The 25,976-nt window shown below is 40.6% G+C and overlaps 2 protein-coding genes and 1 long non-coding RNA gene across 4 annotated transcripts in view; 2 read left to right on the forward strand and 1 right to left on the reverse strand.

Moving 5' to 3' along the window:
• LOC307156058 (uncharacterized protein) overlaps positions 1-25,976 on the forward strand; it is a 488,898-nt gene that overhangs the window by 330,440 nt on the left and 132,482 nt on the right. The gene's annotated exons all lie outside the window — the stretch shown is intronic.
• The window catches only part of LOC307156367 (uncharacterized protein), a 1,306,365-nt gene that overhangs the window by 322,774 nt on the left and 957,615 nt on the right, over positions 1-25,976 (forward strand). The gene's annotated exons all lie outside the window — the stretch shown is intronic.
• Positions 460-1,633, reverse strand: LOC307166387. Its single transcript, XR_013822619.1, has 3 exons — positions 1,542-1,633; positions 1,216-1,375; positions 460-685 (listed from the first exon to the last, which is right to left on the reverse strand). It is a non-coding gene; the product is annotated as an uncharacterized lncRNA (long non-coding RNA).

Genomic DNA, 25,976 nt, shown 5'->3' on the forward strand with positions numbered 1-25,976 from the left:
TTACAAAATAAGTCCATAAAATGTACAAAATTACATTAATCTATCACTAATAAATAATGCAAATATACAGATTCACCTAAATTCCCATCAGTGTTAGAACAACATCAAGTCCCTCAAAACTACAAATCCATATTAATATAAATCACAATGGAAATATACAGATATAGAATTACTTCAAATCTACAAATTCATAATATCACTCATAAAGAATCTGAATACATAGATTAAAATTCAGATCAGTATTTCAGAACATCAAGTACTTCAAATCTACAAATTTACATTAATATCACTCATAAAGAATTGTAATTACAGATTCAAATTCACATCAGCATTTCAGAATAACATCAATCGCCTCATATTTACAAATTTACATTAGCACTATTCATGACATATCAAAGTATTATGATAATTGATTATACATTTTGAGCACTGGGACAGTCAGTATTTTTTGGCTGCTGGAGAGTTTAAACAGGTAGTGCTCAACAAAATTCATCGTGTGAGTGATGTGCTTGGGGTATTCCACACTGAATACGAAATAAGTAGGAAAGAGGCACTCCATTGGCTCCATCACATCCATTTCTGCGCTCACAATGTTGACACCCTCCATATTGATGCTGGCTCTTTTTGCATGGAGGGGGTTTGACGCTTCATGAAAAACTATAGTCGGAGTTGGCTTTACTGATTTCTGCAAGTTGGAAAAACATATACATTATTTGTGAAATAACTTAGAATACAGTAGTCCCAAAAGTTACAATTTCATCACAAATGATCATTTAGTCAACCCCATTTTGCCCAAAATTTGCTTGACTTTTCTGTGGTGAAAAACAAAAGGCAGAATGATAGCCTTAGTCATGTTTAACTCCCTTTGCATACTTTCTTCCAAACAATTAAGGATGTGACTGACCATTTTTTTACCACAGTGGTAAGGGCCAATTCAGAATATAAATATTCTGAGTTGGCTTGGTTGCACACACAACTCACAAACAATCATGAGCACAGAAACTTCTTTTCAAGATCAATGCAATATTCATTAATAAAATAGCTTGGATAGCAAGCATACTGTGTTTTGTGTGCATGTATGTCATTGAAAAGCAGCACATTAAACTTTAATTGTAATTAAACTGACTGGAACTACCTGTGAATCAAATTAGTTTAATGTACACCTTTTAGCCGATCAGAATCAAATATTCAGACAAAAGGAAAAAAAGAACATACTTTTTGTGTTTGTGTCAATATGCTGAAGTAAACTGTTCAGCACATCCCTCTGACTTCCATGTCTAGCCACATTTAAGATGTTTGGGGCCAGAACTTGAAGAGCAGTCTCTAGATTAAGATGAAGGTCCTTCCCAAACCGCATCTTCACTTCATGCAGCAACTACCAAAAAAAGAAAGAAAGAAAGAAAAAAGAAAGAAAAATTCATTAAAGCATAAAAATGTTTTAATAATAATAAACAATAAAATGTTTTTATTCATACAAAAAAATTGAAAATGCAGTGGAAATACTAAACTCAAAGGAAACAACACTAAAAACAAATACTCACAAGTTGTGGAACCCGAAGAAATGGGAACATGTCCATGACCTCTCGTGTTGATTTTGTCATTAAATCGACTCTTTTAAAAAGATTGCATCTCATTCGATTTTTTATGTTGGTGTTGTCGGGTTGTATTTTACGTAGTTCAGCATTTATCACAGTAATGTGCTCCTGAAAACTTCATTGATCTTCTCCAATATTTTCCAGGTTTAATATAATCTGAAAAAAGTAGCAAATAACAAAATTCCTATTGTATATAGGAATTTGTATATATATTACTGGCCAATAACCAAGCAATTTTAAGACATTTTAGTGAAGAAAGATAAAACAGACAAACCTCCTGACTGGGTGGAAACCGGATTATCAGTATACAGGAGTACTGGAAAGTTTGCAGTCTTGCTTCTTTTTGTTTGCTGAAATGAGCAAAAGACAGTTCATATAAGGAAAAATATTTAGAAGTGAGTAAAGGATGCCAGAATTTTCATTTTAAAGTGAACTATCCCTTTAAGCTGTGTGTGCTTTAGAAACAGCTGTACCCTGGCCTGCTTCCAGTTCCTTACACTTGACTTGAACATAAAATAATCATTCATAAAATTTGAAAAGGTGGAAGTGAAAATGATAAACTTTACTTGAAGAAGCAGCACTAACCTTATCGTTTAGATAGCTGATTATAATTTTAGGGGGGCTGAGACGAAAAATATGGGGGTTGAAGCCCACCTAAAAAAAGGGTCTAGAACCGCCCCTAAGCTGAACGCACAAGCGCTCGTTCTGTTCTGTCTGTAGGGCTGTTCTTAATGACCATTTGAGTGTGCGGTCAAAAACTAGCTTAGAGCACTATCTGCAGTTAAAAACTAAGCTTAGGATCAGAAAAAACAAAATTTAACAGTTTGCAACAAGCACAACAAAACTTACCGATGTAAGGCAACTTGTGACACTGTCGCGGTTCAGGCTATTTGGTGTTTTAGTGTAAATCCGCTGTAGAAACATTGACAACTTCATTACTAATGGGTTTAAAGCTTATAACAAGTAAATTACTTAAAAAATCGATGTATTTCTCTGACTTACCACAACAATATTTCCGTCAGACCATCCATTTAAATCAGCAGACGGGGATCAGTCTCCTCTCGACCGTTGGAATTCAAAAACGCTGCGTGAATATGCTCGCGCAAATGCAAACAAATTGTTTACTTTGTAAAATTAATGAAAATAATGAGTTTATTACTTCTTTTTGTTTATGTTTGCTGTTCAACAGATAAAAAATTTAAATCCATAATGCAAAATTGGTTAGTCTATGGTTGCGGTACAATAATTTCACCTAAATGACAAAGAATGAAATGAAAAAGCAGCAAACAAGGCTAAGTAAGACAAGACGAAAGCCTATTCAGCTATAAATGGCTTAGAATGAGCCCTTATGTTTGTTTTTATACTGAGTAATTTCTTGTTATGGTGATAATGATGATGATGACGTTAAGGTCAATATAGGGGTGTGCGATATAGGCCTAGCTAACTTGTCTGCGATAATATCATATTTTTTTTGTTTTAACGCTTTAACATTATCAAGTATATTTCAAAAACTAAACAAATACAGAGTGCACGCATCTAGCAAGTCTAGTTATACTACTGCGCATGTGCATTTTGAGTGCGTTCTTTCACTGCATTATTCAGTGTATTCAATTGCATTTATGAATGCATGTGAATGATCACAAAATTCAAGATATGGGGGTTAGAAAATGTATATATTTATATAATTTTATGTAACTTAATCAATATCACACGAAGAGTGCCATTTCAGTTTTTCTTCTTCAAAAATCAGCATGATTAAAATGTGATATTAAGTTACTACGACAGTTTAATAAACAATCATTTAATTACAACTACAAAATGTTGCAGAATAATGTAGGCTAATATATAAATGAATAATAGCCTAAAGAACCTTTGTGCCAAAAGGGTTCTTTCTTGTCATTATAGAACCTTTTTAGCATAAAAGGTTCTTTGGAGTTGAGTAAAGAACCCTATGGTTCTATATAGAACCCCAATGAACCCTTTTTTCTAAGAGTGTGCGCAGAATTCACTTTATAAATCCCAGTCAGCGGAAGATTGTGCGTACATGCGTCTCCACCCGAAATAACCATATATGGAGCTTACAACGCCTAGTTTTACTATGCAGATCCTCATCTGCATATCATTTGCATATGATTATTCATCCACGTGATAATTTAAATGTTATCACGTGGATGAATAATCATATGCAAATGATATAAACGGTACAAGAAACATAACATTAATACAAATCAAGTAGTTGTCTATCCTTGCCTTGTTTTTGAATAGCCTACATAAATCAAATAGTGTAAAATACATTTCAGAGAAAGTTTTTCTCAATCTTTTCCACTTGCCGAATTGTATTTTTAATTGATTTATATTTTTAATGGAAACAGATAGGCCTTGGGCATTATTTGCACGAAACTATTTTCTCAGACAATCTGGTATTATCATGATAAGCAATTATCTCTGTGGTTAAAACATTAAAGCACGCCACAGGAAAAGTGTTCAAAAACAATCGCATCCACAACTAATATTTCTAATGATTGAATTTAAAAAAATGTTGTAACTTCAGTAATGATTTCATGTTTAAGTGTTTAACTCCATTAATTTGAATGGCATATTTAATATAAATGTTTATATCAGAAGTATTTTATTTATTTAAACTGTTATTTGCGTCAGTTTCACTAAACGGCTCAACGCGCTCGCTGCCGCGGACATTTAAGAAGGAATGGATATTTGCTTCAAGTGACAGGCTTGGTGATTGAAATTGTATTTGTATAATCTTTCTGTATGTTTAATTTTCTTTAGATTTTCTGTATAAAAGTGACCAAAAATACATTTAACTCCAGCTCACCATCGGTGTCGCCAAAGTGCTGCATCTCCAAAACGTTCGTACGCATGGGTCAGAGTTTGCGTGCAGGTGCACAAATTTTCCCGTAAAGTTTTTCTTTATGAATCCCACCTTTTGCGCAGGAACTGGCGTACGCATGTTTTCAGCCCCGTTTTGTGCGTACGCAAGCTTTATAAATGAGGCCCCTGATCCTGTAGGAAGCTGTCACGAACTGCTCAGAGACACGAAGTAGGAGATCCAAATGCAGCTTTATTGTGTGGGGCAATCCAGAGGCGTAATCCAATGTACAGGCAAGGGTCATACACAGATAGGCAGTCCAAACAAAGAAACAAACAAACAAAACAGGCAGGCAGGGACCAGAGGCAAGAGAGTAATCCAGGGACCAGAGGCAAGAGAGTAATCCAGGGAACAGGGCAATATATCAAAAACCAAAGAAACAAGAAAACCAGGGAAACGCTCAGAAATGCAGTTGTAACACTTAACAAGACTTCGCGGTGAGTGAATGAATGAACAAGGTATATATAGACAGACTAACAGGATGATGAGACAGGTGAATGCAATCAGTGAATGAGGTACAGGTGAATGTGATCAGTGATAAGTGATGATGAGTCCGGGCAGTGAGTTATGGGAAATGCAGTTAGTGAGTGAATATGATAGTCTGATGTGGACTGCCCTCTGGTGGCTCACAAGGGCAGCTCCAGCTGGTGATCGTTACATAGCCCCTCCCCAAAGAGCGGCTTCCAGACGCTCCAAAACTGTCCAGGTGGGAGGTGGCCCGGAGGCGGATCCGGGGGCGGGATGGAGGGCCAGGTCCGTGGAGCGGAAGAGGACCTTGAGACTGTGGTAATACGGGAGGCCAGGACGGAGCAGGCAGTCCATCGGGCGGCCAGGGCGGAGACGACCCTCCATCGGGCGACCAGGGCGGAGACGACCGTCCATCGGGCGGCCAGGGCGGAGACGACCGTCCATCGGGCGGCCAGGGCGGAGACAACCGTCCATCGGGCGGCCAGGGCGGAGACGACCCCTCGGGCGGCAAGGGCGGAGGCGACCCCTCGGGCGGCCAGGGCGGAGGCGACCCCTCGGGCGGCCAGGGCGGATCAGGCTGTGCAGGCGACCAGGGCGGAGCAGGCTGTGCAGGCGACCAGGGCGGAGCAGGCTGTGCAGGCGACCAGGGCGGAGCAGGCTGTGCAGGCGACCAGGGCGGATCAGGCTGTGCAGGCGACCCTTCAGGCGGCCAGGGAGGAGACGACCCTTCAGGCGGCCATGGCACAGGAACAGACACCGGCTCAGTAACAGGAACAGGAAGAGACACTGGCTCAGTAACAGGAACAGAAAGAGACACCGTCTCAGGAACAGGAACAGACACAGGGACAGGAACAGACACCGGCTCAAGGACAGGAACAGACACCGTGGCAGCGGCTATCTCTACTGAGGGCTCAGACGACGTGGCAGCGGCCATTTTGTCCAGAGACACTGGCTCGGTGGCGGCCATCTTGTCTGGAGACACAGGCTTGGCGACGGCCATCTTGTCCGGAGACACTGGCTCAGCATACGTGACTTGAACCGACTCTGGATCGGTGGAGGCCATCTTGTCCGGAGACACTGGCTCGGTATACGTGACTTGAACAGACTCTGGATCGGTGGCGGCCATCTTGTCCGAAGACACAGGCATGGTTTCGGCCATCTTGTCCGAAGACACAGGCGTGAAGTCGGCCATCTTGTCCGAAGACACAGGCGTGGAGTCGGCCATCTTGTCGGAAGACACAGGCGTGGAGTCGGCCATCTTGTCCGAAGACACAGGCGTGGAGTCGGCCATCTTGTCCGAAGACACAGGCGTGGAGTCGGCCATCTTGTCCGAAGACACAGGCGTGGATTCGGCCATCTTGTCCGAAGACACAGGCGTGGAGTCGGCCATCTTGTCCGAAGACACAGGCGTGGAGTCGGCCATCTTGTCCGAAGACACAGGCGTGGATTCGGCCATCTTGTCCGAAGACACAGGCGTGGATTCGGCCATCTTGTCCGAAGACACAGGCGCAGAAAGAGGAAGAGGAACAGATTCAGGCTCAGTATCAGGATCAGATTCAGGCTCAGGAACAGATTCAGTCTCGGCGGGACGAGACTCTGGACGGGCAGACGTGACATGAAGCTCTGGCTCTGCAGGACTGACGTGAAGTTCTGGCTCGGCAGGACTGACGTGAAGCTCTGGCTCGGCAGGACTGACGTGAAGCTCTGGCTCGGCAGGACTGACGTGAAGCTCTGGCTCGGCAGGACTGACGTGAAGCTCTGGCTCGGCAGGACTGACGTGAAGCTCTGGCTCGGCAGAAGTGACGTGAACAGTCTTTGGATCAGCAGAAGCGACGTGAACAGTCTCTGGATCAGCAGAAGCGACGTGAACAGTCTCTGGATCAGCAGAAGCGACGTGAACAGTCTCTGGATCAGCAGAAGCGACGTGAACAGTCTCTGGATCAGCAGAAGCGACGTGAACAGTCTCTGGATCAGCAGAAGCGACGTGAACAGTCTCTGGATCAGCAGAAGCGACGTGAACAGTCTCTGGATCGGCAGAAGTGACGAGAACAGTCTCTGGATCGGCAGCAGTGGCGTGAACCGTCTCTGAGCTTGACGGGACCAGCGGCGGCGAGGGCTTTGAGCTGGTTAGGTCCAGTGGCGAAGAGGACTCTGAGCTGGGCAGGACCAGCGGCGAAGAGGGCTTTGAGCTGGGCAGGACCAGCGGCGAAGAGGGCTTTGAGCTGGGCAGGACCAGCGGCGATGAGGGCTTTGAGCTGGGCAGGACCAGCGGCGATGAGGGCTCTGTGCTGGGCAGGACCAGCGGCGAAGAGGGCTCTGAGCTGGACAGGACCAGCAATGAAGAGGGCTCTGAGCTGGGCAGGACCAGCGATGAAGAGGGCTCTGAGCTGGACAGGACCAGCGATGAAGAGGGCTCTGAGCTGGGCAGGACCAGCGATGAAGAGGGCTCTGTGCTGGACGGGACCAGCGGTGAAGAGGGCTCTGTGCTGGACGGGACCAGCGGTGAAGGCTCTAGCTTGGCTGGCATGTCGCTTGCTGTCTCAGGCGCGGCGGGCATGACGCATACTGCCTTGGCTTCGGCAGATCTGGCGTGAAGTGCGGGCTCGGCTGGACTGGCGTGAAGTGCAGGCTCGGCTGGACTGGCGTGAAGTGCAGGCTCGGCTGGACTGGCGTGAAGAGGCTCAGGCTCGGCTGGACTGGCGTGAAGAGGCTCAGGCTCAGCAGACGTGACGGGCACGGTCTCTGGAAACGCCCCCTCATCCACAGGGCCCACAGAAAAGGATGAGCCGCTTATCCTCAGGGCGAATTCAATATATTGACATAAAGTCCATTGAGGGGTGTTGTCTGGCATGAGATAATTTAACATGTCCTCAAGCCCATATCGGAAACTATCCTTTAAGACGGCATCGTCCAAATCTACCCCATGGCAGAGCTCACAAAATTCTCCAACATATTCTTCTATAGATCGGTTACCTTGGCGGAGGCGGAAGAGACTGATTAGTAGGTCCATGGTGGGTCTCGGTTCTTTCTCGGCTGCTGGATCTGAAGTGGCGAAGTCTTCTTTCACGAACTGCTCAGAGACACGAAGTAGGAGATCCAAATGCAGCTTTATTGTGTGGGGCAATCCAGAGGCGTAATCCAATGTACAGGCAAGGGTCATACACAGATAGGCAGTCCAAACAAAGAAACAAACAAACAAAACAGGCAGGCAGGGACCAGAGGCAAGAGAGTAATCCAGGGACCAGAGGCAAGAGAGTAATCCAGGGAACAGGGCAATATATCAAAAACCAAAGAAACAAGAAAACCAGGGAAACGCTCAGAAATGCAGTTGTAACACTTAACAAGACTTCGCGGTGAGTGAATGAATGAACAAGGTATATATAGACAGACTAACAGGATGATGAGACAGGTGAATGCAATCAGTGAATGAGGTACAGGTGAATGTGATCAGTGATAAGTGATGATGAGTCCGGGCAGTGAGTTATGGGAAATGCAGTTAGTGAGTGAATATGATAGTCTGATGTGGACTGCCCTCTGGTGGCTCACAAGGGCAGCTCCAGCTGGTGATCGTTACAGAAGCGTTGCAAGACCTACAATAAATGTATATTTCTCCAAATTTTCCCAGATTAGTTGTTGCTTACATTTGATAGAACTGTTCATTTCTCATGAATGACTGAGATTAGGATTTTTAAAGGTGTGTGATTGCTGTTCAAATAAATATTTACAAATATATTCTTGTGTCTTTATTCTGTCTCCCAAAGTTGTCTGCATATTATTAAAATAGCCTTTAAATTATAGGCTGATAGCTCAAGACAACATACAAACTTGGAGTTGCATGAACTAACTCATCAGGTTTTACAGTGTATCAAAGGAGCGGATATCACAATAAACACAGATATTGTTTCCTGTGGTTTTTTTTTTAGATTGCGCAGGACTTCCAGGTGATGCATGGTGAGGCTGCACCTAAATTATTTGAGACCTGGCTACCTGAATATGCTGAAAAGGTCCTGCACTTGGCCAAGCAGGACAGTAAGGACTTTTGTCTATCTTTCTGTCTCTGTCTGTTTTAGGTTGGAACAAATATGGTGGAATACCTCCAGCAATCGAAGCCATTCCCCTCGGTAACTAAAATAAAATAAATAGGAAAATAAATATGTCCAAGTGTGTGTGTTTTTTATATCAATATTAATTCAATTTAATGCAATACAAATGTAAAAGTGCTTGAAGTGTGTAATATAATGTAAAACAATGTTTTAGTTTCTGAAATAAGGCATACTGGCATAGTAAAACCCAAGTTAGATTATTTTTGACCCAACTCCTGGGTTAAAAAGGGACCAACTGATTTCTGGGTTATTTCAACCCAGATATTGGGGTTGTTCTTTTGACCCAGAAGTTAGGTCAAAAATAATAACCAATTTTTCTGGGTTGAAATAACCCAGAAATTAGTTGGTTCCTTTTTTAACCCAGGAGTTGGATCAAAAATAACCCATTATGGGTTACTTTTGACCCAGGAGTTTTTAATGTGTTCTAAAGCTATTTTAAAGGCTTTACAGTTTTTTACAATCGCTATGACAATTTTTTCAATACTTTTAACAAATTTTCTAAACTCTTAACGCACCAACACACCTAAAACACACAATTGGCAAAACGGTTAATTTCATGCTCAAAATCACACATTGTAAACTAAACTCCAAAACTAATTTTTCTAAATACAATAATACACTAACACAATACACAATGTCTAACAAAACACTGCAAACATGTTTCAAAATCAAATCATTATTCAAAACACTAACACATGTTCTCATCCAACAGGAACATTTAGTCAATCATAACACAATGACAAAAAAAACACTATCATCAGCTGAAATTACAGAAACTGCATTATTTTATGTGTCAGGTCTGCCCTTATACAACTGACAGTATATTGTATTGATCATAGATTGTGTTTTGCACTGCAGTTTTTTTTTTTTTTTTTGGAAGTCTCTATATTTTTGTTTTGTTTGTTATGTAAATGCATGCATTTTGTTGTTGTTGTTTTTTTTGCAGCAGAAATTCAATACAACAAAATAAATGACCCTTCTTAGAGTAGCTTTATAGAATGTACAGTATGGTTTGTAAAAAAAAGATGACAGAGACAGAATTGCTGCAGTAACGGCTTTAGTTGCAACAGGACATTTCTGCAAGATAACAAAAATATACAATATAGCTGCCATTTACAGTATTACTGTATGTGAAAATACAAAATATGCAAACAGAAAAGGCCATCTTCTAATCTGCCCGGTCTTCTGCATTTGTCCACATGTTCTCATCCACATCACACCTGATATCTTCCCTGGCAAGGCATCTTGGGAAGAATCTTTACAGTAGAATCTTGGGAAGATTCTTGGGAAGAATCTACAGTAATATGCCTTATCCACCCCTGGCAGTGTTCAGCTGTGGTGTCTTGGTATGCAGCATCTTTTGCATATAGGAGGGACATTTGGTCCTGTGGACTGTGGTCAAAAACCTTTCATCTCCAGGCTGAGAAAACTCCTCAATGGGGTTGAGGAAAGGGAAGTAAGGGGCAAGGAAAATGGACATCATCCTCTGATGGGCGTCAAACCTGGCTGTGACTAGACGTGAATGGTGGAATGCCACATTGTCCCATATTTGCATAACTTCAATCAGCTGTTTCTCACTAGCAATGGAATACTGTAATGTGAAAATACAAAATATATGAACAGAAAAAGCACCAGAAGAATAAAAAAAGAAAAAAGAAAAAAAAGAGTCATCTTCTAATTATTTGCATAATTCAATCAGCTGTTTCTCAGTAAGAATAGAATAAAATACAGGGGATATATTTGTGTTTCAGTTCACAATATAAACAGCTGTTTACCTTGACTTTAGCCTGTAAGGTTAGGTTTAGAACATGGTGTTATCTGTTCTGACATACAGTGTTAAAGCATTGGTAAATTTGGCAGTAAAAATCCATTGTTTTGGTCTTGTTTGAGCTTGTGTGTAAAAGAAGTTCAAGCATTTTAAAATTGTGTTAATTGTATGCATTTTGTGTTAAAGCAACAAGAAATGTGTTAATAGTATAGCTTACACAGGCGGATGTAGTGCTAACTGTGTTAAGAGTTTTGGAAAATTGTTAAAAGTATTGAAAAATCTGTCATAGCAATCGTAAAAAACTGTAAATACACCAGATTATCAAAAGAAAAGGTTTGTCATGTTAATTTATTAAAATCTCTGTCTGTTGATGTTGTGACATCTACCGAAACTGCAGATCCAAGTGTTTCAGAAACATCTGTAGAGGTGAATGATAATCTAGAGGAGATGAAAGTGAATCCCGTCTCCAGAACCTTCTCATTCACGGTTCCATGCTGGTGGAATGATCTCCTCATCCGGAACGCAGAATCCCAGACAACATTCACAACACAGCTGGAAACTCGCCTCTTCCGTGAGCACTTAACCTCATAAAAACATGCAAATAAATTCCTTTTCCTTTAATCCTCTCTTGTCTGGCTTATGCTACTCTGAACAATGCCTGAACGTTGTATTTTGAGCACTTCTTGCGTTGTTTTTGCCTCTTCACGATGACTCGCTTAACTTAGTCCTAATTTGTAAGTCGCTATGGATAAAGGCGTCTGCTAAATGACTAAATGTAAATGAGTTTCAGCGTCGAGTCTTCTGAGGAGAGGAGAGCAGTTTCCGGTATTTATCTATTTACTCAACCATCACACACACTTTATACAGTTTGATTAAGCGACAGGCTCATTTCTGTATTGTTTTCATCAATCACAGCGATACTTGTGCGTCTTTTCTGGCGTCTTCCTTCTGAAATAAACATTTAGTGCAGCAGCAGCGAGCATGAGGAGAATATGTTGAGTTCATTCAGACCTGAGCGATGTTGTTTTCGTTTGTGTGATTGTCTCGTCAAGTCAAAAGTCAAAGTTTAAGATCTGTGAGGGAATTAATGTGAATCGATCTCAAGTGTCATACTGGAACAGAGACTGCTAAATGCTTTACATTGAGCCTATGATGAGCCACGTGAGACATTAAAGCAATACTAATAAATATGAATATCGTTTTACTCTTGGAACAATAGTGCTTGTGGTGCTCTTTATTTGTAAAAGTTGTATGATCATTTTCAGTTCCTGCACATATAAACTTTTATTATTTTAATGATCTAACTACTTAATAGTGATTAATGAGGTTATCATAGATCAAACTTAATGTGGACATATTATGCTTCTGTAATTATTTCTCTGTAGTGGTTGATGAAGATGAGTATCATAGTGATTGTTTTTGTGTTATTGATGTGTTATCCATGTCATATTGTGAGAAATTACAATACTTTCTTTCAGTAGGGCCGTTTTACAGGCTTTTATCATGTGTCCTGACTCAAATAATGTGTTTCTAACAGCAAACACTCAGAATAAAGTGAGATGATCTGCTGATGGTCCTGAATGGCTTGTTGAATGAGTGTTGATAGTCTGAGGCTCATCAATATTAACAGATCTGATGAAAACACTCTTTATTTCATGACAATAGTTCCTGTTTTCACCTCATTTATTATGCTGATGTCTTCAGATCTCCTGTAAATTGACACTTAAAGCTCATTTCATTGGTGTCAGCAGACTGAGGGGATTTGTTGGCTACGATATGCATGTTTATTTCTGTTTACGATTTGTTATGTTTTTTACCATTATTTATATTTGGAAGAATTTAAAATTATTTATTTTCTTTTTTTCTAGATACCTGTATTTTAATGAAGAAGCAGAATAATGTTAGGATTAGCAATAAAAATAATAAAAATGGCAGATCAGCTCCTCCCACTGCAATCACATCATCAGTGAAGCTCCTCCCACTGCCGTCACATCATCAGTGAAGCTCCTCCCACTGCCGTCACATCATCAGTGAAGCTCCGCCCACAGTAATTCAGCAATAAATGCTGTAAATTCCCAACGGCTACAAGTGAAGACGAGCATCAGAGCATCAGGAAGAGCTGAAATCTGCAAAGACTGAGTTTATTAAAGAGGACAGTGAGAACATGAGTGATCCAGAACCCTGCAGAATGAAACACACTGAAGATCCTGAAGAACAAAGAGGTTGGTGTTTATTCTTCATTCATTCATGATGCTGAAAAACATTCATGTTAGAGACATTCAAGCACTTCATCACATTTAGATAAACAGTTCAACTATGAAACGGTTACAGATTTTAAACAAATGGTCAGTAAAGGGAGGTTGGAGACATTGTTATATTGATTGTCAACATCAGATCAGGCTAAATACTGTTTAAACTATTTTATTTTACATTTATTTTATATCTGGTTCCTAATTTGCAACAACGTTACCTGAAGTTTAGTCATTTTCAACATAGTTTACAATTTTTAACCAAGTTAAGGATAAAGTTGCATTTGTCAAATATCATACAAGTTAGGCCTATCCGTAGTTATAGAGATTCTTCTTACATAACTTTGGTAACAGGGTTGATGAATACAGTCAATGCTACAGTTTGTGTAAAAACTGAGACAGTGGATTGAGAATAGGCTTGTTTGAGATGAGCAAAATCTGCACAGAAACGATCACTGGTGATCAGCGCGAGATGCATGCCGGTTAGAAATGTGTCCGAGTGCGGTCCGCCTTGCTCTGATGTCATGCTGACGTATGTCAAAAATCTCTCGCCAGCGCAAGGCGCACGTGTCGGATTCTGCAGTCGAGCGCAGTTGCTCTCCAACGACTGCGCTGATCAAAAGCATGATGGGAAACGACTTGCTGACGACATGGCTTAATGCTCATTTGTTTAAACAACCGTGATGTATTGTTCTCTTTTACAGTTTTTCTGAATTGCTAAAACACTAAATCCCATTTTCTGAACCAAATTCTCAATAGCCTAAACCAAGTTGTCAATTAAATCACTCTTTCTGTAAAACATTAAACAAGTTCAGGCAGTTAAAACACTGTTTGCAAATCTCATGCACCCTTTTTGCAAAACACATTCTCGCTCACTAAAACACATTTCACACTGTGATGCACGTGTGTTTCAAACCTCTAAACACAGACAGGCAAAAGTTAAACACAACTACAACACTCTTGTCATCATTTACACACAACGACTCAAAATTGTTCACACTTATTTCTAATGATATGACCAAACCAAATGTACATAATACAAGTCCGTTTAGAGTGCCAAAATTGACTCAAAAGGTTGCACTGAATGTTGATACTTATATGGATTGAAAAGATATAAGAGAGAGAGGAGGAAGAGTGCGTGTAAGAGGTGGTGAACAAGGAGGAAGAGGATGAGGATGATGAAGAGCATGTGTGGAGAACACTGTCAAGGCTGGATCTGGCTTTAGGGTTTTTCTCTTTGCCTCCAGAGATGACAGTGTGTCTGTGATGTGGACAAACTCCTCCACCAGAACATGAAGACGCGATGCTGAAGCAGAATACATGTACAATCTCTCTCACTGACCTTGATTCTGCAGTTGCACAACTCTTTTGAGTGACTGTAACATGCTTTTCATTTAGAGTTTTTTACTGTAACCTTTATGGCTTCTGCAGTTGGTCACTGTATTTTTACAGTATGCAAGTGCTGAATATCCAGACATTCAATACTATACAATATTCAGTACAATGCTATACTTGCAGTGCATACAGTAATTTATTTACCTTACTAATGTTAGTAGTCATTACTATACTTTTTTACGTAATTGCAAATTTTATTTACTTTGTTACAATATACTTTATTTCTGTAACTGCATGCTTTGGATTCTGTGTTCTCCATTTTTTGATGTACAGGGTGGGCCATTTATATGGATACACCGTAATACAGTTTTTGCCCGTTGCTTGAACACATTTTGAGAAACTTCGCTCATTGTGCCAAAACTCTACACACAAGTAAACATGACACAACACTGGGAAATATACCATTCACATCTGTGTCAAATTGAAACTCTACTATCAAAACCTAAACTCTGCTATCAAAACCTAACATTCATTTGTCAAAATGTAACTCTGATGACAAAATGACACATACTTGCATCATATGCATACACTTTCAGATCAGGGGGAACACACTAGTCTACTTTATATAAAACACTGCAGTCTTTGATTTTCACTGTTTATTCAGAAGGAATATGGTATGGTCCATGTGGTACTGATATGGTACAGTACATATTCAGCTGCTACTGGATTTCACCAATACTGTATTGTAAATGTAAAGGACAGTTACACTTACCCGTACATATTCAACTCGAAGTCCTTTGACCCTGACACTGTTCCTCTCAAATGGGACCCTGCAGAGCTGCTTCATGGTGATGTTGTGTTTTCCCAAGATGCGTCTGATGGTGGTGATGCTCACATGGTTTATGTTGTTGAACACTTGCCTGTCTGCAAGTATTTTCTGTCGTAGCTGGTGGAGACGGATGGCATTGTCTGCCCTCTCTAGGTCCACAACGGCAAGTTCCTGCTGTTGTGTGAACAGGCGTTGGCGTCCTCCCCCAGAAGGTCCTCTAGTCATTCTAGAGAAATACAACCACAAATTGTCATCGGTTTGCTTCTTTTTCTTACAGTACTTTACTGTATATACTGTATCATCCACTGTACTGAAACATCTCAATATAAGTAATCATGGTATGTTTCACAAAAACTACCACTTTGGCTGCAAAAGGAGCATTAGCACCCTGCAATACCCTGTTGTTTTACATGATGTGGTAATGTGATATACTGTAGTACAGTGCTGTAAATACCATCTGAGTAGAGTAGAAGGTAGAGAGGTGAAGACATATCTGTTTTCTAGTCAGAATGTTCTTACAGATGCCACTGTGAAGCGGCTTAGATGTGGGTGGACTCTCTGCCCAGCCTCATAGTCAGGCCATGGTTGATGACATGGTCCACCAAAGTTGCTCTTATATCATCAGAAATAGGGGTGGGTGCATGGCCTCTTCGACCTTGAGCTTGTCCTCTTCGTCCTCCACGTCCTCCTCATCCTCCTCGTCCTCCACGTCCTCCTCATCCTCCTCGTCCTTCTCATCCTCCTCATCATCCTCGTCCTCCTCATCCTCCACATCTTCCTCTTCCTCTTCCTCTTGCTCTCCCTCCATCCATGCTTGCAAAGTTCTTGAAATGGCTAAACTGAGGGCTTTTTGTAGCTGGCTGATTGGTGTTCAGTTTTGCAAGTAAGTGTCTTCATGTGTGTATTTGAGTGGTTGCAATTACCCGATGTGTTTTGTATTTTGGATACATGTGTTTTCCAAATGGCACCCTGAGATTTCATTTTTGAACGAAGTGTCTTATGTATGAAATAGAGTGTAGTATGCAGGACCAAGTGTGTTGCATAAAGGAGTAAGTGTGTTGCAGAATTGCAACTAGAGTGCAAAGCAGCGCTTTTGTTTAAGGTATGGGTACATGTGTTTGAGGTATGGTAACAAAAGCTTCAAGTTGTGTTACTTTAGTCTAAGCATGGGTCTATAGTGTTCAAGCAACGGGCAAAAACTGTAACATGGGAATGGTTGGTGATATTAAAGTCCTGTTTGTGGCACATTAGTATATGTCATGGTCACCACCCATCTTGAGGAGTTTGCCCCCTCACATATACTAATGTGCCACAAACAGGACTTTAATATCACCAACCATTCCCATGTTATTACGGTGTATCCATATAAATGGCCCACCCTGTAGTGTCTAATGAATGATCTGTAGTGTTTATAATATTGACTCGTTGTGTGTATGATCTGAAAGCATTGTTTGATTTTGAGCACAGATAAAATGGTTTTGAGGCAATTGTTTGATTTTGCCAGAAGAGCCAGAGGTTCTCTGAATGTGGTGTGAAAATTTGGTTTTGTGTTTAAGGTTTTGAGAAAGTGAGTGATAGTTTCAAGAAGTGTGTTTTAGCAATTCAGAAAAACTGTAAAATGTTTGATTGTAAAACTCTGATATCATGTTTTATGTGTATATGTTATGTGTGAATATTCCCAAACTATCTGACAGTGCGATCTCTTTGGGTTATGCAATTTAATTTTTATATATATAAAAAAAAATACCCCCCCCCCCCACACACACACCCACACCCACACACACACCCACACACACACACACACACACACATGTCTGTATTACTGTAAAGAAAAAAAATATTGATAAACATGTATTTGGAATGGAATTAAATAACAAGTAGGCTACTTCGGGTGTCTTGTTCATTTTATTTATTTTCATATAAAAGCAACAGAACTTCAATTACATCCAGTTTATTAGCAACACGTGCACGAGCGTGAATCCCGCGATATCAATAGGCTTGTTTGAGATGCGCCTTGCCTCGCCTGAAATGTGTGCGAGAGTAGGCGCTGCAGTGAGAGGAGGAGTGAGAAAAGCGCAGGCAAGCCGGACAGTTCTCTCTTCTCGCAGTGGATCAGACACCTGTGAGATCAAAGATGGATATCGCGGGATTCACGCTCGTGCACAGTGTTGCTATTAAACTGGATGGAATTTAAGTTCTGTTGCTTTTATATGAAAATAAATATAATGAACAAGACACCCAAAGTAGCCTACTTATTAAATTCCATTCCAAATACATGTTTATTAGTCTTTTTTTCTTTAATACAGACATGTGTTTTTTCTTTTCTTTTTTTAATAAAAATTACATTGCATAACCCATAGAGATCGCACTGTTAGATAGTTTGGGAATATTCACACATAACGTATACACATAAAACATGATATCAGAGTTTTAAAATCAAACATTTTAAAAGAGAACAATACATCATGGTTGTTTAAACCAATAAACATTAAGCTGTGTCGTCAGCAAGTCGTTTCCCATCATGCTTTTGATCAGCGCAGTCGGTGGAGAGCAACTGCGCTCGACTGCAGAATCCGACAGGTGTGCCTTGCGCTCGCGAGAGATTTTTGACATACGTCAGCATGACATCAGAGCAAGGCGGACCGCACTCGGACACATTTCTAACCGGCATGCATCTCGCGCTGATCACCGGTGATCGGTTCTGCGCAGATTTTGCTCATCTCAAACAAGCCTCATCTTTGATCTCACAGGTGTCAGATCCACGGCGAGAAGAGAGAACTGTCCGGCTTGCCTGCACTTTTTTTCACTCCTCCTCTCACTGCAGCCGCTCCTACTCTCGCATACATTTCAGGCGAGGCAAGGCGCATCTCAAACAAGCCTAACGGATTGATTATTTTCTTGTCTTCCCATCATGCAGTAGAAAGAGCCCAGATGATGTCACTTCCTGTGTGTCACAGTTTTAAGAAATACTGTGTTTTTAAAAGGAGGAGGTTGTGTAAAAATCAATATCGGTCGATCACTATTATTTATAGTTATAGAGATTCTTCTTATAGTAACTTTGGTAACAGGGTTGATGAATACAGTCAATGCTACAGTTTGTGTAAAAACTGAGACAATGGATTGAGATTAGGCTTGTTTGAGATGCGCAGGCAAGCCGGACAGTTCTCTCTTCTCGCAGTGGATCTGACACCTGTGAGATCAAAGATGGATATCGCGGGATTCACGGGATTCACGGGATTCACGCTCGTGCACAGTGTTGCTAATAAACTGGATGTAATTTAAGTTGTGTTGCTTTTATATGAAAATAAATATAATAGGGCTGTCAGTTAACGCGTTATTAACGGCGTTAACGCAAACCCATTTTAACGCGATTAATTTTTTTTATCGCGAGATTAACGGCCTTTTTGGCCTAGCAAACTTTGTAGTTTTTTTTCACATGCTTTTGCAACAGGACGCGGCATGCGCGGCGCTGCTCTATGAAACCCATTCATTTCAATGGCTTGCGCCGCGCGAGGACGTTTTGTTGCTTCGTCGACCAAAGCGCAAGCGGATCTAGCTAGACCGGAAACAAAACAGCAGGCACGCGCACACACTTGTTTGGGCTTGCGAGCCGGCCAAATAGTAGGTTAACGTTACGTTTTGAGTGGATGACGAGCGCGAGACGCCGAAATGGATGCCAATAAGGTTCTGAATGGAAAGTTTACTTTTAAAAAGTTGCCAAATGGTTCCATTGACTAGACCAAAGTGATCTGTGTGTTTTGTCGTTGTGAACTGAGCTATCATCATCGCAGTACGTCCAGTCTGAAACACCACTTGATGATGGCCACACACACACACACACACACACACAGCTGATGCGAATTCTCCAAACCCTCGTCAATATCAGGACCTCGTCAGGATTTCTTTCACCCTTTTATTGATGGACAGTGTTACATTGTGTGAAAGATTATTTGCTCCAAGTGAGAATGTTAGTGTGAAATTGAACACAGTATTGCCAATGTTGTTTTCAATAATAAAAAAATCTGCACAAAGCAAGCCAATCCGCTTTTTTCATGTTGATAAGAGCATTAAAATGAGAAAAAAATAATGGGACAAAAATAAATCAAGAGACATTTAGAATAGATAAAAATGTGCGATTAATCGCGAGTTAACTATGACATTAATGCGATTAATCGCGATTAAATATTTTAATCGTTTGACAGCACTAAAATATAATGAACAAGACACCCAAAGCACTTGTTATTTAATCCCATTCCAAATACGTTTTTCAAGCATTTTTTTCTTTAATACAGACATGTGTTTGTGTATATTTTTTAATAAAAATTACATAATCACATAACCCATATAGAGATCGCACTGTCAGAGAGTTTGGGAATATTCACACATAATTTATACACATAAAACATGAGATCAGAGTTTTAAAATCAAACATTTTAAAAGAGAACAATACATCACGGTTGTTTAAACCAATGAGCATTAAGCCATGTCGTCAGCAAGTCATTTCCCATCATGCTTTTGATCAGCGCAGTCGGTGGAGAGCAACTGCGCAACTGCAGAATCCGACACGTGCACCTTGCGGTCGCGAGAGATTTTTGACATACGTCAGCATGACATCAGAGCAAGGCGGACCGCACTCGGACACATTTCTAACCGGCATGCATCTCGCGCTGATCACCGGTGATCGATTCTGCGCAGATTTTGCTCATCTCAAACAAGCCTATTATTTTCTTGTCTTCCCATCATGCAGTAGAAAGAGCCCAGATGATGTCACTTCCTGTGTGTCACAGTTTTAAGAAATGCTCTGTTTTTAAAAGGAGGAGGTTTCTTGTCAGTTGTAACAGGGTTGTGTAAAACATGGAGAACACAGGTAAAGCTAGTAAAAATAGTTAATTTAAAAAGTTATGGCCACTCTACACTTTGAACTTGTGAAGTTTCTACAGACACTGCAATGGTCGTGAAATGACGTCACTCTCGGTGGCAGCTTTTTTACAAACACAAGTTCAACATATAACAAATAATAATAATTCAAAAATAAACAATCCACTCCACTTGAATGCTGAACGCTTGTGTTATTTCTCACAGTGTAATTCACTTGAGCTTGTGTTTCTGGTGTCCCACTTTCACATGAATGGAAGTCAGTGCAAGGAAAAGTCTAGTGTGAACGGCCATTAATAATTTAAATGTTTTAGTCAAATAAATATCAGTCTCAAAGTTGGTGTCAAAATATGGCAGTATTGTATATTTTAATGTTAATATCATGTTAGATAATGTTGTCTTTGATCAAATATATTTAATAGTTCTTGCTAAAGAAACATGGGATTCGTGCCTATAATCACTTTCATGACTTCTCACTACATATTTCTCTCTTTAAATTATATTGATGTAGGCTACTGAAAATTAAATTAATAATTTCTCTTTCCTGTCAGACCTGATGGAAGAGAGCGAGGAGGGTGAAGAACTGAGAGAAGTGAAGGAGGAGAGTGAAGAACTGAGTGAAGTGAAGGAGGAGAGTGAAGAACTGAGGGAAGTGGAGGAGGAGAGTGAAGAACTGAGAGAAGTGAAGGAGGAGAGTGAAGAACTGAGGGAAGTGAAGGAGGAGAGTGAAGAACTGAGTGAAGTGAAGGAGGAGAGTGAAGAACTGAGTGAAGTGAAGGAGGAGAGTGAAGAACTGAGGGAAGTGGAGGAGGAGAGTGAAGAACTGAGAGAAGTGAAGGAGGAGAGTGAAGAACTGAGTGAAGTGAAGGAGGAGAGTGAAGAACTGAGGGAAGTGAAGGAGGAGAGTGAAGAACTGAGTGAAGTGACGGAGGAGAGTGAAGAACTGAGTGAAGTGAAGGAGGAGAGTGAAGAACTGAGTTAAGTGAAGGAGGAGAGAGAAGAACTGAGTGAAGTGGAGGAGGAGAGTGAAGAACTGAGTGAAGTGAAGGAGGAGAGTGAAGAACTGAGAGAAGTGAAGGAGGAGAGTGAAGAACTGAGAGAAGTGAAGGAGGAGAGTGAAGAACTGAGTGAAGTGACGGAGGAGAGTGAAGAACTGAGTGAAGTGAAGGAGGAGAGTGAAGAACTGAGTTAAGTGAAGGAGGAGAGAGAAGAACTGAGTGAAGTGAAGGAGGAGAGTGAAGAACTGAGAGAAGTGAAGGAGGAGAGTGAAGAACTGAGTGAAGTGAAGGAGGAGAGTGAAGAACTGAGGGAAGTGGAGGAGGAGAGTGAAGAACTGAGAGAAGTGAAGGAGGAGAGTGAAGAACTGAGTGAAGTGACGGAGGAGAGTGAAGAACTGAGTGAAGTGACGGAGGAGAGTGAAGAACTGAGTGAAGTGGAGGAGGAGAGTGAAGAACTGAGTGAAGTGACGGAGGAGAGAGAAGAACTGAGTGAAGTGAAGGAGGAGAGTGAAGAACTGAGTGAAGTGAAGGAGGAGAGTGAAGAACTGAGTGAAGTGGAGGAGGAACATCATGTCAAACCTGGAGAAAAACCTCTGAGTCGCTCAAAGACTAAACATACATTTTTAAAGAAAAGAAGAGCCAAGAAATCTTTCACCTGCACTCAGTGTGGAAACAGTTTCACAAGCAAACAAAGTCTTGAGCGTCACATGAGAATCCACACCGGTGAGAAGCCGTTCTCATGTGATCAATGCGGGAAGAGTTTCACACAAAAATCAAATCTTGATGCACATAGGAGAGTTCACACTGGAGAGAAGCCGATCACATGTGATCAATGCGGCAAAACATTTCTCTGTGCATCAAACCTGAAGAGACACCTGAGAGTTCATATGAAGGAGAAGCCGCATTCATGTTCTGTGTGTGGAAAGAGTTTTTCATGGCTGCCAACTTTACATAGACATGAGAAAACACACACTGGTGTGAGAGAGTACATGTGCTTTGAGTGTGAGAAGACTTTTGCTACAGGAATAGAATTAAAACGGCACCAGATAATTCACAGTGGAGAAAAACCTTACAAGTGTTCACACTGCGACAAAAGATTCAGTCGATCAGGACATCTGAAAACACATGAGAGGATCCACACTGGAGAAAAACCTCACAAGTGTTCACACTGCGACAAGAGATTCAGTGACTCATCAAATATGAAAACACATGAGAGGATCCACACTGGAGAGAAGCTGCACACGTGTGATCAGTGCAGGACGAGTTTCTCTAATAAAAGTGACCTGAAGCAACACATGAAGATCCATGCAGTGGAGAAACCACATATGCAGTATTTAGTTTGATCAAACTCTTCAACTTTTCTCTGCTGTGATCATGAAATACTAAGTATGATGATAATCAACAGAAGAAGACAAACCAGCCCGAGACTCATGGTTATTAAAACCATCACCACACACCAGCTATAAGTGGAGATCAGTGTTGCCAGACTTACGATAATTCTGGTATTTGTACAATAATTTTGACCTCTGTTCGATTTACGATCAATAATGAAAAAAATCCCATAATGTACGATAATTTCAGAATTGTGTGACACTCCAAATGATGGTGGTTGTAATCATTGGGCTTCTATACTCATTGATCTAGCTGTGGATTCTGCGTCTACCGTGAGAAGAACCTGAACGTGGTGATACGCATGTCTTTCATCTCATCTCACGTTATTTCTTCTCGGCCAATCATCGTGGAGAATGACTTTCACATGAGCACAAGTTAATGTTCTTTTTGTATATTGTATACAAAGTTGTGTATCATTAACATGTCATCTCTGTATGTTTTGCAAGAAGAAGAAAAAAGCAAAAAAGTAAAGAGTTCTTTCTGCTTAGGTCAGTTTTTTTCCAAGCTGAGGTTGATATTTTAGCAAAAAAGTCAGTTTCATGTCATGTCAAAAAGTTGTTGGTCAATAAATCACTGTATTCTGTTACGTTTGACTTGTGTACGATAATTTTCTTCCAAAAACGATCATTTTGAGCTTCTGGTACAATACCTGGAGATGAAGTGATCTGACTGTGACTAATTTACACAGAAGAGATTTTGTTGCTCAGCACGTGGCAATTATACAGAAGCGTATAGCATTCACATTCACAATCTACTCTGTTTTTCTGAATTAACGAGTTATTTATCTCAGAATAACGAGATAATTTTTCTTTTTTTTTTCTTTTTTTGCCTCCAAAATACTCTCCAGCCTTTGCTGAGGACTTGACAGAACTGTTATCAGCAATTACCTCAGAGTTTGACTGTTTTGCCATTGCTGGAGATTTTAACATCCACATAGATAGTGCAGAAAACAATATGGCAAAAGAAATCAAAAGTGTTTTAAAAACTTTTGATCTGACTCAGCATGTACATGGACCCACACACAATCGTGGACACACTCTAGTTTTACTTATCAGTAAGGGTCTAAACATTTCATCGATTGTTATTAAGGATGTAGCACTGTCTGATCATTTCTGTATTTTCTTTGATATATTGATCTCTCCTGTCACTGAAGCTAGATCTGTGTCTGTCAAGAAGAGATGCTTAAATGAGAACACTAGTGTACTATTTATGAAGGCTATATCCTTAACACCAAGCATATCTGCTGACTCTGTTGATTTTCTCCTTGATTCTTTTAACTCAAAAGTTAAAGGTATAATTGATGATATTGCTCCTGTGAAAGTCAGGAAGAAGAGTGGCAGACAAAAAGCACCTTGGAGAAACTCAACAGCAGTGCAAACTATGAAAAGACAATGCAGAAAAGCAGAGCGCATGTGGCGGAAGACTAAACTTGTAGTCCATTATAACATCTACAAAGACAGCCTTCATGCTTTCAATATGGAACTAGGCAAAGCTAGACAGACTTTCTTCTCAAATATTATAAACAGCAATTTAAACAACACACGCACTCTTTTTGCTACTGTAGAGAGACTGACAAACCCCCCAAGCCAGATTCCCAGTGAAATGCTCTCAGAGAACAAGTGCAGTGAGTTTGCTTCTTTCTTCTCTGAGAAAATCAATAATATCAGAAAGGTGATCAGCACATCCTTGAGTTGCACTGAGGTCAGACAGATCAAACCACCTGAGAAAGTAGTTACTATGTCTGATTTCAAAGAAATTGATGGCAAAATTTTGGAAGAAACTGTACAGCGCCTTAAAAAATCAACATGCGCTCTTGACACACTTCCCACATCATTTTTCAAAAGTGTGTTAAACAGTTTAGAAGCAGATCTTCTAGAAGTGGTAAATGTCTCAGTTCTCTCTGGGAGTTTTCCAAACTCCCTGAAAACTGCAGTTGTCAAGCCCCTCCTGAAAAAGAGCAATCTGGATAAGACCATATTAAGCAACTATAGACCGATCTCAAATCTTCCTTTCATAGGCAAGATCATTGAAAAAGTTGTCTTCAATCAGCTGAACAAATTCTTAAGCTCGAATGGATCCTTTGACAATTTTCAATCTGGTTTCCGACCGCACCACAGCACAGAGACAGCGCTCATAAAGATAATAAACGATATTCGCTTAAATACTGATTCAGGCAAACTATCAGTGCTGGTGCTACTCGACCTCAGTGCTGCATTTGACACTGTCGATCATAACATACTTCTTGACAGGCTGGAAAACTGGGTGGGGCTTTCTGGGATAGTCCTAAAATGGTTCAGGTCATACTTAGATGGGAGAGGTTATTATGTGAGTATAGGAGACCATAAGTCTGAGTGGACATCCATGACATGCGGAGTCCCTCAAGGCTCAATTCTTGCGCCACTCCTGTTCAACCTGTATATGCTCCCAATGAGCCAAATAATGAGAAAGAAACAAATTGCTTACCACAGCTATGCAGACGACACACAGCTCTACTTAGCCCTATCACCTAACGATTACAGCCCCATTGACTCCCTGTGCCAATGCATTGATGAAGTCAAAAGTTGGATGTGTCAAAACTTTCTTCAGTTAAACATAGACAAAACTGAAGTCATTGCATTTGGAAACAAAGATGAAGTTCTCAAGGTGAATGCATACCTTCACTCTAGGGGTCAAACAACTAAAAATCAAGTCAGGAATCTTGGTGTGACACTAGAGTCAGACCTTAGTTTCAGTAGTCATGTCAAAGCAATAACTAAATCAGCATACTATCATCTGAAAAATATTGCAAGAATTAGATGCTTTGTTTCCAGACAAGACTTAGAGAAACTTGTGCATGCTTTCATCACCAGCAGGGTGGATTACTGTAACGGACTCCTCACTGGCCTTCCCAAAAAGACCATAAGACAGTTGCAGCTCATACAGAACGCTGCCGCCAGGATTCTGAGCAGAACTAGAAAATATGAACATATCACACCAGTCCTCAGGTCTTTACACTGGCTCCCAGTTAAATTTAGGATTGATTTTAAAGTATTATTACTGGTATATAAATCATTCAATGGCCTAGGACCTCAATACATTGCAGATATGCTCACTGAATATAAACCCAACAGATCACTCAGATCATTAGGATCATATCAGCTAGAAATACCAAGGGTTCACTCAAAGCATGGTGAATCTGCTTTTAGCTATTATGCCAGCCGCAGCTGGAACCAGCTTCCAGAGGAGATCAGATGTGCTCCTACTGTAGTCACATTCAAATCTAGACTCAAAACACATCTGTTTAGCTATGCATTTACTGAATGAGCACTGTGCCAATGTTCGTCCGACTGTTTGTACTGTACTGTATTTTATTTTTTTATTTTTCTTAACTGTTTTAATTATTCTTATTTCTTTTTATTATTTTAATTTCTTTTATGTAAAGCACTTTGAATTGCCATTGTGTATGAAATGTGCTATATAAATAAACTTGCCTTGCCT

This window comes from Squalius cephalus (assembly GCF_949319135.1).
Source record: "Squalius cephalus genome assembly, chromosome: 1".
Classification (NCBI taxonomy): Eukaryota; Metazoa; Chordata; class Actinopteri; order Cypriniformes; family Leuciscidae; genus Squalius; species Squalius cephalus.